Source organism: Mobula birostris, chromosome X (assembly GCF_030028105.1).
Source record: "Mobula birostris isolate sMobBir1 chromosome X, sMobBir1.hap1, whole genome shotgun sequence".
Lineage (NCBI taxonomy): Eukaryota > Metazoa > Chordata > Chondrichthyes > Myliobatiformes > Myliobatidae > Mobula > Mobula birostris.
The window spans coordinates 17,867,936-17,883,712 of NC_092402.1; the positions used below are offsets into that span (position 1 = coordinate 17,867,936).

Sequence of the window (15,777 nt, forward strand, 5' to 3'; positions counted from 1 at the left end):
AACTCAAGATCCAGCTACAGAGAGGGGTGTTGTGTCCCAACAAGGATAGTTTACCCATTAGCCAGCCTCTGAGGGTCAATCTTGTGAAATGCCGAGCTGAAGTCTCGGCATATGAGGCATTGTTTTTTAGCTGGGACAGGACAGGACTTATGTCTTACATATACAGTACTGTGCAAAAAGTCTTGGGTTCCCTAGATTTTTCTTCTGCATTAGTTTGTCAGCAGAAAAGAGCAAATTTTAGATTTTCACTTGAATTTTAGTCTATTATAAACCAAGTCCACCTGTACATACACAGGTGCACCTCATTCTATATAGTTCACGATTATTTGCACTATTGTTTTGTTTGCTTTTTGATTCTGTACAGCGAGAGCTCAGAGAAACCGGCATCAAATTCCCTGTATGTGTCCACATACTTGGCGATAATAAAGGATTCTGATATATTTTCCAAAAAATTAAATTTTTACAGAGTTTTTTTGTATTTCAGAATCAGAATCAGAATCCTTTATTATCGCCAAGTATGTGGACACATACAGGGAATTTGACGCCGGTTTCCCTGAGCTCTCGCTGTACAGAATCAAAAAGCAAACAAAACAATAGTGCAAATAATCGTGAACTATATACAATGAGGTATTCCTGTGTATGTACAGGTGGACTTGGTTTATAATAGACTAAAATTCAACTGTTCATAAGACTGATGGCATACGGAAAGAAACTGTTCTTGTACCTATTTGTCTTGGCATACAGTGATCTAAAGTGCCTACCAGAAGGAAGGAGTTGGAACAGGTGATGTCCGGGGTGTGATGGGTCTACAATGATGCTGCTTGCTCGCTTCCTGACTCTAGATGCATATAAGTCCTGGATCGAGGGCAGCTCCATACCAATAATCCTTTTCGCAGCTCTGACAGTTCTTTCATTAAAGAAAATAACATATCAAGTAAAAGATGACTTTTCAAATAAAAACTTGTTTACTTTGTAGATATGCAGCCCAGTGCAGGATTAAACAAAGATAACAAACAGGATGCTAATGATCAATAACATAATGCGTTGAATGAATTAAACTGATTAACTGAAACAGAAATGGGTGTAAAAGGAATCAAACTGGGTGAAGGACAACTAAACTATAAGGTGAGGGTGTGGCAGATGTTTAACCTTCAAATCATCAATTCTTACACCATGGCAAGATTGAGCATAATATAGCAACAAGACAAAAGGTGGTCATCCTGCATCAGCAAGGTCTTTCCCAAGCAGAAATTTTACAGCAGACAAGAGTTTCAAGATGTGCTGTCAAAGCTCTTCCGAAGAAGCACAAAGAAACTGGAAAGGGTGAGGATCAAAAATGTAGTGGTTGGCCACAGAAACTGAGTGCATGGGAGATACATTAAACTGACGTCCCTTCTAACCCAGAAGAAGTGTTGCATTGCTGTCAGATCTGAACTGTCAGAAACCGTTGGAACCAAAGCACACACCTCCACAGTCTGGAAAAGTCTTGCCAGAAGTGGTCTTCATGGGAGAGTTGCTGCCTAAAAACCATTCCTCCAAAGTGGAAACAATGCCAAGAGACTCACTATTCTGCCCTTGCTCAAGAGTTTTCTCCAATTTCTCAAGTTTTACAGATAGATAACTCCAGTCCCAATAAGCCAGTTTTATTATTCACCAGTGCATTACAAGGAGCTGGTGTAAAACAACAGAACTTCTCGCTGTTCTAATGGAAGGTAGATTCAAACACTGATCAAAACTCCCTTGACTTCTGACTGACTGAAATCTGTCCAACCTGATAATGAAAGCTAACTGCTTAACAATGTGATAATGAGCAATCAACGACAGCTGTGAACCCACAAGTAAGCAGTATGACCTCGTCATTAGGAGTACATCGAGAAAGACATAACACTCCCTGCCTGGTATCTGTAAAAAAAAATGCCACCAACCAAACTTAACATTAAACATATTAGAATCAATGCTACTGATCAATTGAATAGCACAGTCAAATACAAGGAATAAATCAGACCATCAACTGATTTGAAATACAGGAGTAAAATTCTGTTCTTCAAGAGAGATTACTACCCAAACGTTGAAATAAGCCAATTAGATCGTATCAAATGCACAACAGAGAATCCAAAACAAATCTAGAATCTGTACAAATTGGCTTTACAGATTTGTAACCAGAGTTCATATTTCAATCATTTTCCGACAGCCTGTTTTTCCATTTATACCGTTTGTTTTCTTCCCAAGCATGCGTTAAGTGAAGGAAAGAGGCTGCTTGCTTGCACACGGTTGTTTGGGACATGTTGTCGGGAGCTATGGAAAGGTAGTGGTGCCACCCGGCTGCTTACCCATCACCCTCAGGGAAGTAAGGAGTTGGTGTGTTGTCATCCTTTGTATGGACAAAGACAGATTCACCCATGCTTACCGTGTTGCTTGTCAAACCTTTATTGCGAGGTGGGAGAGACAAGAAGCTGGCAGGACTGGCCGAAGCTCTTTTTGACATGGATGCTGCTAAGGGAGGGAGTCATGAGACTGGGATGTCTGTTTTCTAGAATGCTAGTTCTGAAGATGTTCACAGGTGAGGGTTTATATGCACTCCCTAGGCAGATATCTCTTACTATGACACAACCAAGTGATGACGTCTGTGCAAAGTGAGCATTTGAAAGCCCACTATGTTGCTCGAGTACCTTATGTACCAGTATGATGTCCCTTCCTAACAACAGTAGGATCTCGGCTTTTGGATTAAGTGACAGTATCTTGCTGGCTAGGAACTTGAGATGAGGATGGTGAGTCGCTGCTTCTGGAGTGGGGATTTCCTTCCTGTTGTCTGGAAGTTTGTCACACTAAATGTGTGGGGAGAGCTGAATGAGTCTGTTCATTGTCAGATTGGACAACGAAGCCGCTTGCTCTTTGCCCAACTGCCTGTGAGACACCTGCACAAGTTTTAAGTGTGTAAGGTGAGGCTCCATCAGTTATGTTGAAAATGTTGAATAAAGATGATTTAGCAAGAGACTTATTGCTCTGATCATCCAAGCCAACATACATCCTCATCCTCTTCTCACAGTGGCTTTGGGGTAAACCTTGATGAGAGAAGACATTTGATAAGGTACCCCATGCAAGGCTCAGTGAGAAAGTAAGGAGGCATAGGATCCAAGGGGTCGTTGCTTTGTGGGTCCAGAACTGGCTTGCCCACAGAAAGCAATGAGTGGTTGTAGATGGGTCATATTCTGCATGGAGGTCGGTGACCAGTGGTGTGCTTCAGGGATCTGTTCTGGAACCCCTATTCTACGTGATTTTTATAAATGACCTAGGTGAGGAAGTGGAGGGATGGGTTAGTAAGTTTGCTGATAACACAAAGGTTGGAGGTGTTGTGGATATTGTGGAGGGCTGTCAGAGGTTACAGCGGGACATTGAAAGGATGCAAAACTGGGCTGAGAAGTGGCAGATGGAGTTCAACCCAGATAAGTGTGAAGTGGTTCATTTTGGTAGGTCAAATATGATGGCAGAATATAGTATTAATGGTAAGACTCTTGGCAGTGTGGAGGATCAGAGGGATCTTGGGGTCCAAGTCCATAGGACACTCAAAGCTGCTGCACAGGTTGACTCTGTGGTTAAGAAGGCTTACGGTGCATTGGCCTTCATCAGTCATGGGATTGAGTTTAAGAGCCAAGGGGTAATGTTGCAGCTATATATGACCCTGGTCAGACCCCACTTGGAGTACTGTGCTCAGTTCTGGATGCCTCACTACAGGAATGATGTGGAAACCATAGAAAGTGTGCAGAGGAGATTTACAAGGATGTTCCCTGGTTTGGGGAACATGCCTTATGAAGATAGTTTGAATGAACTCGGCCTTTTCTCCTTGGAGCGACAGAGGATGAGAGGTGACCTGATAGAGGTGTATAAGGTGATGAGAGGCATTGATTCTGTGGATAGTCAGAGGCTTTTTCCCAGGGCTGAAATGGCTAACACGAGAGGGTATAGTTTTAAGGAGCTTGGAAGTAGGTACAGAGGAGATGTCGAGTAAGTTTGTTATGTAAAGAGTGGTGAGTGCATGGAACAGGCTGCCGGTGATGGTGGTGGAGGCGGATACGATAGGGTCTTTTAAGAGACTTCTGGATAGGTACATGGAGCTTAGAAAAATAGAGGGCTGTGGGTAACTCTAGGCAATTTCTAAGGTAGGGACATATTCGGCACAGCTTTGTGGGCCAAATGGCCTGTATTGTGCTGTAGGTTTTCTATGTTCTATGTAGATCTTTGAACACGACTTACTGGCGGAGTTTTCCTCACAGATCTCAGTACATGAAGAGGTGGCAACTAGAGAGGAAGGGGATTCATCTTCCTCCCCGCCATGCTGTAGGGAGGTACCTTGGTTGTTCTTCACAGACCAAAGAGTTAGGCTAACATGAAGAACTGCAATGTGTTTGTTGCTGTCACATTCAAAGCACTGGATGACAGCATTATAGTCCCTCATCCAGTGGCTGGTTGAAGAACAGCAGCGGAAACGTATGGAGTGCTCTTTGAGAAAGGCCCTTAGCTCCTCTAGAGGTTTCTCCCTGAAGCCTCTAGAGTGTGGCTTCTAATGTAGAGGGCATTGTTTGTTAGGATCTTCCTTTTGGACAGCATTGGCCACCTCAGTTTTTTGCACCATGACAGGACCTCTAACAGGTTTCTCTGATTTGGAATTTTGGCTTCATCTTGGATGAAACTAGAACAGAAGGAAAATGGTGGGAAGCTGACTCCATTTTCCAGTTTGTATATAGTTCCCTCTGACATCCACTGCTGCAGACGAAAGGGAAGTTTCTGCAAAATGGGACAAATTCCTCATGCAGTGTTTAGGTAAGACAAGCCAAGTAAGTAGCCTTCAGCTTTGGCTGCCTCCAACTCCAGTAGCAGGTCTCCTACCTCTTGCAGATGTTGGGGTTCCCTGCTAGATATCTTAGGGAAAGACTTGAGTTTGTTGAAGAGAATGGTCTCCATTGCGTCTGCAGATCAGTAGCATTCTTCCAATCTTTGTCAGACTAAAGAGAGAACAGCACTGGGGTGCTTGATGCGAACTGACGTTTAATCTGCTTGCATGCTCAGCAGACTTGGGTCCAAGCCACTTTACCAGCAAGTCAAGTTCTTCACTGGGCTTGAGGTCTTCAGTGGCATTGGAGAAAGTGGACTTCCAATCCCAGTAATTTTCTGGCTTATCATTGAATTTAGTGTGTCTGGCCATTAGCAAGTCACAACAGGCTAGGAATCTTGCAAGATCTGACACAGCATTAAATTGGGGTTCTTGTGAGGGGTGTGGTGCACCTCACCAGGAGGCTGAGCAACATTTCCACCTGTATTAAGCCATGCCTTGGAGCCTTGAGCTTAATTTAACATAGTCATGGTCAGCTAGCTGCTCCATACCCACCTCAAAAACTTTGGCCTTGGCTAAAGCTGCTTCCATCTCTTTTTCATGCTGTAATGCCTCTGATGTGGCTTCCAGGTGGGTTTCCTCTATGTTCAATTCAGCCTGTCTTACTTTTACATCAAGGTACATGGAGCTTAGAAAAATAGAGGGCTATTGGTGACCCTAGGTAATTTCTAAATTAAGTACATGTTTGGCACAGCTTTGTGGGCTGAAGGGCCTGTATTATGCTGTAGGTTTTCTATGTTCCTATGTTTCTTCTTGTGCAAAATATGCCTTGGCTTGTGCGTGGACTTCCACGCTGCTATGCTTACCGCAGGTCTGTTAAGACTGTCCAGATAATCCATGTGAATTTATTGAACAGACTGATCTGGTTTCAAGGCTTTCTTTCTCCATTGCTGTCATTTCAATTTTCTGTCATGTGGGAACTTGCAGGATCAATATCAAATCCACCGCAGATGGAATCACAATTGAGAGTTGACTTTTTTTACAGTTCTGCCTTCGCTCAAGAGTTTTCCCCATTTTCTCCAGCTTTATAGATAGTTAACTCCAGTCCTGTCATAGCCGTAGTTGAAGGTAGTTTTATTATTCACCAGCGCGTTAAGTACGCAAGGGCCTGGTGTAGAAGGATAGTACTTCTCAGTGTTCTAATGAAAGGCAGATTCAAACACTGATCAAAACTCCCTCCAACAAACTGACAGAAATGTACAAACAATATAAAATGTCTGACCTAATAATGAAAGCTAACTGCTTAACAATGTGATAATGAGCAATCAAAAGCTGTGAACCCACAAGTAAGCAGTAAGATATAGTAATTAAAAATAAATCTGGAAAGACAAAACACACACCTATGCACAAAAACACAAGGACTGGCGTGCTCTGGGCTGAATTTTTGGTTCAAGCAGACGGCAGGTTGTCTGTAGAAGAGCTGGAGAGTGTTACATGAGAGTATCTGCAGCCAACAGCGAATCACGATGGAGGTTTGGGGCTGCATTTCTGCAAATGGAGTTGGTGATCTAGTCAGAATTGATGGAATCCTCAATACTGAGAAGTACAAGCAGATTCTCATCCATCACACAATACGAACAGTGAGGCGTCCAATCAGTCCTAACTTCATTCTGCAGCAGGATAATGACCCCAGACATACGGCCAAGGTCATAAAGAAATATCTTCAGTGGGGGGGAAAAAAAAGAACAAGAAGTTTTGCAACAGATGGTATGGTATCCAAAGAGCCCTGATCTCAACATTATCAAGGCTGTCTGGGATTATCTGGAGAGACTGAAGCAAGTGAGGCAGCCAAAGTCTGCAAAAGAACTATGGTAGAAGATGCTTGGAACAAACTATCAGCAGATTTTCTTATAAAAACTGAACAACAGTATATCTAAGAGAATTGATGCAGTTTTAAAGGCAAAGGGTCACACCAAATATTGATTTGATTTGGTTTTTTAGTGTGTCCTACTCTTGGTAGTACTTTTTTTGATATTTAGAAACTTTTCATTTCATCATTTTTGAAAGCACCTTTGCTTTACAGAATTTTTTTTACATGTACCTAAGACTTTTGCATAGTACTGTCTGTATGTATATGTGTGTGTGTATATTTTTTGTTGTCATTTATAGTTTTTTATGTGTTGTACTATACTGCTCCCACAAAACAACAAATTTCATGACATATGTCAGTGATAATAAGCCTGATTCTGTGCTAGAGAGGGTGCAGAAAAGATTCACAAGGATGCCGCCTGAACTGGAGGGCTTGAAATATATAGAGAGATAAAATAGGCTGCTGCTGTTATCTCTAGAGCAAAGGAGAATGAGGATGACTCTAATAGTGACAGAGTCTACAACCAGAGATCACAGCGTCAGAATACAAGAACTTCCCTTTAGAACAGAGATGGAAAGAGGGTGGTGAAGCTGTGGAATTCATTGCCACAGATAACTGTGGAAGCCAGTTCACTGGGTATATTTAAAGCAGAAGTTGATAGGTCCTTGATCAGTAAGGGTGTCAATGGTTACAGGGTGAAAGCAGGAGAATGAGTTTGAGAGGGTTAATATATCAGCCATGATGAAATGACGGAGCAGACCCAACGGGCTGAATGGAAAATTCTGCTCCGAGGCAAAGATAAGGCATAAATGAGTGATTCTGCGGGTGCTGGAAATCCAGAGTAACACTCAGAACGCTAGAGGAACTCAGCAGCTCAGGCTACATGTATGGAAATGAATAAACAGTCAATGTTTTGAGCCACACACACAAAATGCTGGTGAACACAGCAGGCCAGGCAGCATCTATAGGAAGAGGTACAGTCGACGTTTCTGGCCGAGACCCTTTGTCAGGACCATAAGTGTTGCCATACCTGTACGTGTTGGAACGTGGGAGGAAACGCACGCGATCACAGAGAGAATGTACAAATTCCTTACAGACAGTGGCAGGAGTTGAACACAGTTCACTGCCACTGTAATTGCATTACACTAACTGCTATGCCATATGGTCACAGAGAGAATGTACATCTGGAAGCTTGAAGGTAGAGTTTTTACATCAGGCATCCAGCAAACATAACACACGAAGCAAAGCTACTTTCTGGTGCACATTGAGATTTATTTTAAAAATTACTCTTGCCACCAGCAAGGTTTGAGTTATTGCATCCATCTCTGGCTACTAAGAAAGATTTGGGATTGGTTTATTATTGTCACAAGTGCCAAGATACAGTAGAAAACTTGTCTTGCATACCGTTCGTACAGATCAATTCATAAAACCATAACATATGAGCAGAATTAGGCCACTCAGCCCATTGAGTCTGCTCTGCCATTCCATCGTGGCTGATTTCTTATTCCTCTCAAACCAATTCTCCTGCTTTCTCCCCTTAACCTTTGACTCCTTGATTAATCAAGGTACTATCAACCTTTACTTTAAATATACTCAACAACTTGGCCTCCAGAGCCATCCGTGATAATAAATTCACCACCCTCTAACTAAAGAAATTCCTTCTCATCTCTGTTCTAAATGATCATCCCTCTAATCTGAGGCTGTGCCCTTTGGTCCTAGAATCACCCAGCACAGGAAACATCCTCTAGACATTCACTCTATCAATTTCAATAGTTTTCAATGAGATCCCCCCTTCATGCTTCTAAACTCCAGTGAACACAGGCCCAGAGACATCAAACGCTCCTCATACAGTAACCCTCTCATTCCCCGAATCATTCTCATGAACCTCCTCTAGATCCTTGCCAATGCCAGCTCCTCTTCTCGTGGATAAGGGGCCCAAAATTACTCACAGTACTCCAAGAGCAGTCTGACCAGTGCTTTATATAGATCAGCATTATATATTTGTTCTTAATTCTAGCCCTCTTGAAATGAATGCTAACATTGCATTTGCCTTCCTCACCACTAACTCAACCTTCAAGTTAACCTTTAGAGAATCCTGCACAAATATCACAAGTCCCTTTGCACCTCTGATTTTTGAACTTTCTCCGTTTAGAAAATAGTCTATGCCTTTAACCTTCTATCAAAGTGCGAGACTATACACTCTACACTACATTCCATGTCATTTTTTTTTTTGTCCATTCTCTCAATCTGTCTCAGTCCTTCTGCCAGTATCCCTGGTTCCATAACACTACCTGCCCCCCCCCCCCCCCCACCTATCTTTGTATTGTCAGGAAACTTGGCCACAGAATCATCATTTCCATCTTGCAATTCTTTGATGCAGCTATAAAGAAGGCAAGACAGCAGCTATATTTCATGAGGAGTTTGAGGAGATTTGGTTTGTCACCTGAAACACTCAAACTTCTACAGATGTACCATGAAGTGCATCACTGTCTGGTATGTGAGGAGGGCTACTGCACAGGACCGAAAGAAGCTACAGAAAGATGTTAAGTTAGTTGGCTGCATCTTGGGTACTAGCCTCTGTAGTATCCAAGATACCTTCAAGGAGTGGCGCCTCAGAAAGGTGACGTCCATTATTAAGGAGGTACAGGAGCCTGAAGGCACACACTCAGTGACTCAGGAACGGCTTCTTCCCCTCTGCCATCTGATTCCTAAATGGATATTGAACCCATGAACACTACCTACCTCACTTCTTAAAAATATACAGTACATGTTACTTCTATTTTTGCCCTATTTATATACATACATACACTTACTGTAATTGATTTATTTTTTTCTCTTTCTATATTATCATGTATTGTACTGCTGCTGCCAAGTTAACAAATTTCACAACACATGCCAGTGATAATAAACTTGATTCTGACTCTCACATATAATGTAAAATGAAGCAGTCCCAACACTGACCACGGCAGAACACCACTAGTCACTGGCAGCTAACCAGAATAGTCCCCCTTTATTCACAATCTTTGCCTCCTGCCAGTCAGCCAATCTTCCATCTATGCTAGCATCTTTCCTGTAATACAATGGGCTCTTGTTAAGCAGCCACATTGTCAAAAGCCTCCTGAAAATCCAAATAAACAAGATCCACTGAATCTCCTTTGTCTATCTTGCCTGTTGTTTCCACAATTTGTCAGGCAAAATTTCCCCTTAAGGAAACCATGCAGGCTTTGAGCTACTTTATCATGTGCCTCCAAAGACCTCAAAACCTCATCCTTAATAATGGACTCCAACATCTTCCCAACCACTGAAGTCAGTCTACCTTACCCAGTCTATTCAAAGATTCTAACTACATTTATTATCTAAGTATGTATGCAGTATGCAACTCTGGAGTATGCAACTTCATCTTACATAGACAGTCACGAAACAAAAAAGAACCATGGAACCAACCCATTCAAAGCAAAAAAAAATCAACCCCCCCTTCCCCCTGTGCATAAAAAAACAACAAATTGTGCAAATAGCAACAAAAAAAATGGAGTGACAACACAGAATATAAAACACAAAATCAAAAATCAGTACAGTTCAGCTCAGTGTTCATTATCTGCAGGCTGCCCCAATTCAAAAATCATCCAAACTAGCAACAAAAATAGGAGTGACTAGAAACTCATCATATGTGAATTAGAGTCCACAATCCACAATTTGCGTCGATTAAACCTTGCCCAGCATCATCCTTGCAGGAGAGAGGGATCACTCGAACGCAGGGACCTTCTCTTGGGAGCAGTGAGTGAGAAGGAGAGACAGCCACACACAAACACCGTCCTCCGGCAGCAGCAAATGAGAGGCTGGTAGACGGTGCTGAACACTCGCTCACCCTCCGCATCCAGTTGGAGGATTTCAATCGTCCTCAGCACTTTAATTGCTGAGAACGGTGAGAATGGGCTCTCCTGGCTTCCTGGCCTCCGTACTGTGCATTTCGCTCGCAGCCTTGTGGAACCCTCTCAGAGACAGCAAAGTGTAAGATCGCCCTATCGGCCCAAAGACACACCACCAGAATGTAGATAACAGGTTCTAACAGCAGAACTGCATCTCAAATAAGAAGAAGATGTAAAAGAAGTGAAAGGAATTGCTTCATGAACCATCTTGAGGATGTCACCTTTGGTAATGTTGTTCACTGGTACCATCTTCTTTCGGATATAATTTCCTGTCTTCTGCCTCCCTCCCTTGTTAAAGAGTGGAGTGACATTTGTAATTTTCCAATCCTCCAGAACCATTCCAGAATCTAGTGATTCTTGAAAGATCATCACTAATGTCCTCCACAATCCCTTCAGCTACCTATTTCAGGACCCTGGGGTGTGCACCATCTGGTCCAGGTGACTTATCTAACCTTTCATCTTCCTAAGCACCTTCTCCTTAGTAATAGCAACTACACTCCCTTCTGCCCCCTGACACTCTCAGATTCTTGTTATACTGCTAACGTCTTCCACAGTGAAGACTGATGCTAATACTTATTAAGTTTGTCTGCTATTTCTTTGTCCCCCATTATTACCTCTCCAACATTGTTTTCTAGCAGTCTAATATCCATTCTCGCCTCTATTTTCCTCTTCATGTATCTGAAAAAAATTGGTATCTTCTTTGATATTATTGACTAGGTTATCTTTGTATTACATCTTTTATCTGCTTATGAATTTTTTGTTGCCTTCTGTTGGTTTTACACAGTGAATTGATGTGGAACAAGTAAAACAATAACAGTGCAGAATAAAGTGTAACAGCTACTGAGAAAATGCAGTGCAAGTAAACAATAACGTGCAAGATCACAAGTTAGATTATGAGGCCAAGAGTCCAACCTTTCATACGAGGGAACTATTTAATAGTCTTATCCCAGAGAGGGTGCAGAGGGAACAGTAGCAGATGAGGGGATTTCAGCTCCAAGATTGGAATGGAGAGGCGGGTGTTGTCCACCTTTAAGCAAGGCAGCTGGGCAGGAGATTTGATGGAAGTGTCTGAGATCCAAATGTGTTTAGAAAAGACAAATGTAGAAACGCAAGTTACCATTAGCGAATAATTCAAGTACTGGGGAAGATGCTGTTTTAAAACATGGTATAAGGGACTTTTTTTAAAACACTAATTATGATCAGAAATTCAATGGTAGAAGCAGAGATAATCATTGCCTTCAGGAAGGTAGTGGTTAGGCATCCAAGTGAGAAGATTTCAAGTACAAAGTAAATTTATTATCAAAGTAAATATGTCACCTTATACAACCCTGAGATTCATTTTCTTGTGGACATAAATACAAAAAGTAATAATAATAAATAAATAGGCATACTGATAACATGAAGTGAAGAGTCCTTGAAAGTGAGTCCATTGCTTGTTGGAACATTTCAGTGGTGGGGTAAGTGAATTGAGTGAAGTTATTTATCCCTCCTGGTTCAAGAGCCTGATGGTTGAGGGGTGATGACAGTTCCTGAACCTGGTGGTGTGTCCTGAGGTTGCTCCACCTTCTTCCTGATGCCAATAGAGAGAAGAGACCATGACCTGGGTGGTGGGTGTCCTAACGATGGATGCTTCTTTCCTGCGACAACACTCCATGCGGATGCGCTCAGTGGTAGGAGAGAGAGAGAGAGTGTGTGTGTGTGTGTGCACCTATGCCACCACCACCCTGGCACTCCTTCTCTGCTGCCTGTCGCACACCTCTCCCGCAATGCTCCACGCACACCATTCCCAGCATCCTTTGCTCCCACTAGATTCACAAATTCGCTCTCTGCTCCACATTGACAAATACAGTACTGTGCAAAATATTGCAGGTGCTGCAAATCTGAAGCAGAAACACAGAAAATGCTGTGGCTTTCTTTGGTTATGAGGGCAGTGTCTGCAGTAAGAGAAAGAGTGGTGACTGCGTGCATCTACGTGTACAATCGCTGTGAAAATGAAGTTTGAGCAGCGCCCATCCCACTGAGGAAAACCATAGAGGCTCGCTAGGAAACTCTTAAGAAACTTGTCCAAGAGTATCTTTAAACCATGCACAAATTTAAACAGACAGTGCTGCTGCCAGTTGTAGACTAGCTGGCAGCATTTGCACCAAGTTAGATGGTCATGGGTTTGATTTCCACAGTAGAGATTTGAGCACAAATATCCTGGTCATGTGCTATGGGTGGGAGAGTGAGAAAGTGGCTTGTTTTGGTGTTTTCTTGTTTTTTATTATTGTTTTTGTTGTCTAACCACTTGATGGGCCGAATGGACTTATTCTGCTCCTATGGTCTGTAAAGTCATCAGGGATGTAAACGAGACTGCAAGAATGCAAACCCTGAAAATCAATGCCTGTTTTTCTTTGGAGTTTACAATTTGTGTTTCACTCACAGTGGGACCATTAAAGCAGCTTATTAATGCCCCATTCTCACTTTTAAACATATGCAACTGTTTGTCTAAGTAGATTACTTTAGCACCTCATTACTTGCAATTATCTAAACCCAGCTATTCATAATGATACCTCTAGCTATTAAAGAGCTATCAATCATTTTAAGTGGTGTTATTAATGTAAATATAATTTCTCTCAGTAAATGCGCCTGTTAACACTAAAGGAACACTCCTCTCTGCGCCTGTTAGTGGCCTTTCACATGTTGGAGGAACTCTGGATTGGGGAAAAAAAAAGGATAGACCATAATTGAATGGCAGAGCAGACACAATGGGCCAAATGGCCTAATTCTGCTTTCTGTCTTATGGTTTTATATATAGTAATTCCACTTCTCAGAAGGGAGAGGTCAGCCAGGGAGTCATGTAGCATGGAAACAGGCCCACATCCATGATGATCACTAACCACTCATTTACATTAATCCCATTTTATTCTTGTGCACATTCTACACTGAGGGCAATCACTTGGTGGCCACTTTATTAGGTACACCTATACATCTGCTCATTAATGCTAATATCTAATCAACCAATCATGTGACAGCAACTCAATGCATAAAAGTATGCAGACATAGTCAAGAGGTTCAGTTGTTGTTCAGACCAAACATCAGAATGGAGAAGAAATGTGATCTAAGTGACTTTGACCGTGGAATAATTGTTGGTGCCAGACAGGGTGGTTTGAGTATTTCCGAAACTGCTGATCTCCTGGGATTTTCATGCACAACAGTCTGGAGTTTAAAGGGAATGGTGCAAGAAACAAAAATATCCAGTGAGCAGCAGTTCTGTGGGCCTTATTATCAGAGGAGAATGACCAGGCTGGTTCAAGCTGACAGGAAGGTGACAGTAACTCAAATGACCATATTACAACAGTGGTGTGCAGAAGAGCATCTCTGAATGCGCAACATGTCGAACCTTGAAGTGAACGGGCTACAGCAGCAGAAGACCGTGAACATACACTCAGTGGCCACTTTATTACACCAGCAATACCTAATGAAATGGCCACTGAGTGTATAGTGGCAATTTAATCTACCAACCCAACCCACATGTTATAGAGTCATACAACATAGCAGTCTTTGCAATGTGAGAAGGTGATCATGCAAACTCTACACAGACAGCACCGAGGTCATTGGAACTATGAGACAATTCTACCTGCTGTGGATGGATGCATGTCTTCACCTAACCTTTCCTACATAAACTTGCTTCTGCCTGACACTTAATAAATGAATGAGGGGTGGCCTTATAGAGGCATAGATAGGGTAGATCATACAGTCTTTTCCCCAGGGTAGAGGAGTCCAAAACTAGGCCCTTCTGTTGATTGGGGTTGACTATGGATGTTGTGTCCCAGCTATCTATGTGATGCCTAAGCCAGGGCAGTATGATGTGGAAACAAAGCTGTTGCCCATGCTGCAGGCAGCTGATAAGTCCAAAGGAGCGGCAGAGACCAATAGAGTTTGGTGTCAGCAACGTCACAGGAGTTTCCAGACAGCATTGAGCTCAACAGAGGACCGCCTGGGCCCAGCACGTAGGTGCAATTACAAAGAAAGCATAGCAGTGCGTCTACTTCCTTAGGAGTTTGCGGAATTCCGAATAACATCAAAAACTTTGACAAACTTCTCTGGATGTGTAGTGGAGAGTATATTGACTGGCTGCATCACAACCTGAAATGGAAGCATCAATGCCCTTGAACAGAAAATCCTATAAAAAGTAGTGTATATGGCCTAGTCCATCACGGATAAAGCACTCCCCACCATTGAGCACGTCTGTCGCAGGAAAGCAGCATCCGTCATTAGGGACTCCCTCCCCAACCCAGGACATACTCTCCTCTCTCCTTTTGCCTCCGCAGATGCTGTCCAAGCCCAGTGAATGCTTCCAACATTCTGTTTCTTGTTACAGCTCCCAGCATTTGCAGTCTCATGTGTCTTGAGGTCATGACCAGATAATCTATACCACTGATTTGGAGTCATTTCACAAAGTCTAAACCCCATAGCACACAACCCAACAACACCATCGGAGTAGCCTCCAACCTGATGGCATGAACATCGATTTCTCTATCTTTCGGTAATTTTTCCCCATTTCCCTTCCCTCTTCTTCAATTCCCCACTCTGGCCTCTTACCTCTTCTCCTCACCTGCCTATCACCTCCCTCCGTTGCCCCTCCTCCTTCCCTCCTTCCCTTTATCCCATAGTCCACTTTCCTCTCCTATTCTTCTCCAGCCCTTTACCTTTCCCACCTTATCACCTTCCGGCTGCTTACTTCACCCTCTCCCTTCCCCATCCACCTGGTTTCATCTATCATATTTTAGCTTGTCCTCCTTCATTTCTCCCCACCTTCTTTTTCTGGCATCTTCCCCCTTACTTTCCAGTCTTGATGAAGGGACTCAGCCAAAAACATCGACTGTTTATTTAATTCCATAGATGCTTACCAGTGACACCCATCTCCCAAAAAAAGCACTGACACAGAAAGAGTGAGAGATCAGCATAGTTATGGGATAAGTCTTTCCTCTGTTCCTTTCCATGTTCACGAGAGAGAAGAAAAAAAGAGACTGTCTCAGATTAAAACCACACCAGAACGAGTTGTTAGTATGTTAATTGTTCGCTGTGAATTACTTCTATTGTGTTCCCGATAGGAGGGGAGTGTTGAGAGGATCAGGTAGAATTAATGTAAATGGCTGCTTTGATAGTTG

The 15,777-nt window shown here is 42.7% G+C and overlaps 1 protein-coding gene across 3 annotated transcripts in view; it reads left to right on the forward strand.

Moving 5' to 3' along the window:
* The window catches only part of LOC140191648 (protein AF-10-like), a 290,386-nt gene that overhangs the window by 160,053 nt on the left and 114,556 nt on the right, over positions 1-15,777 (forward strand). The window lies entirely within an intron of this gene.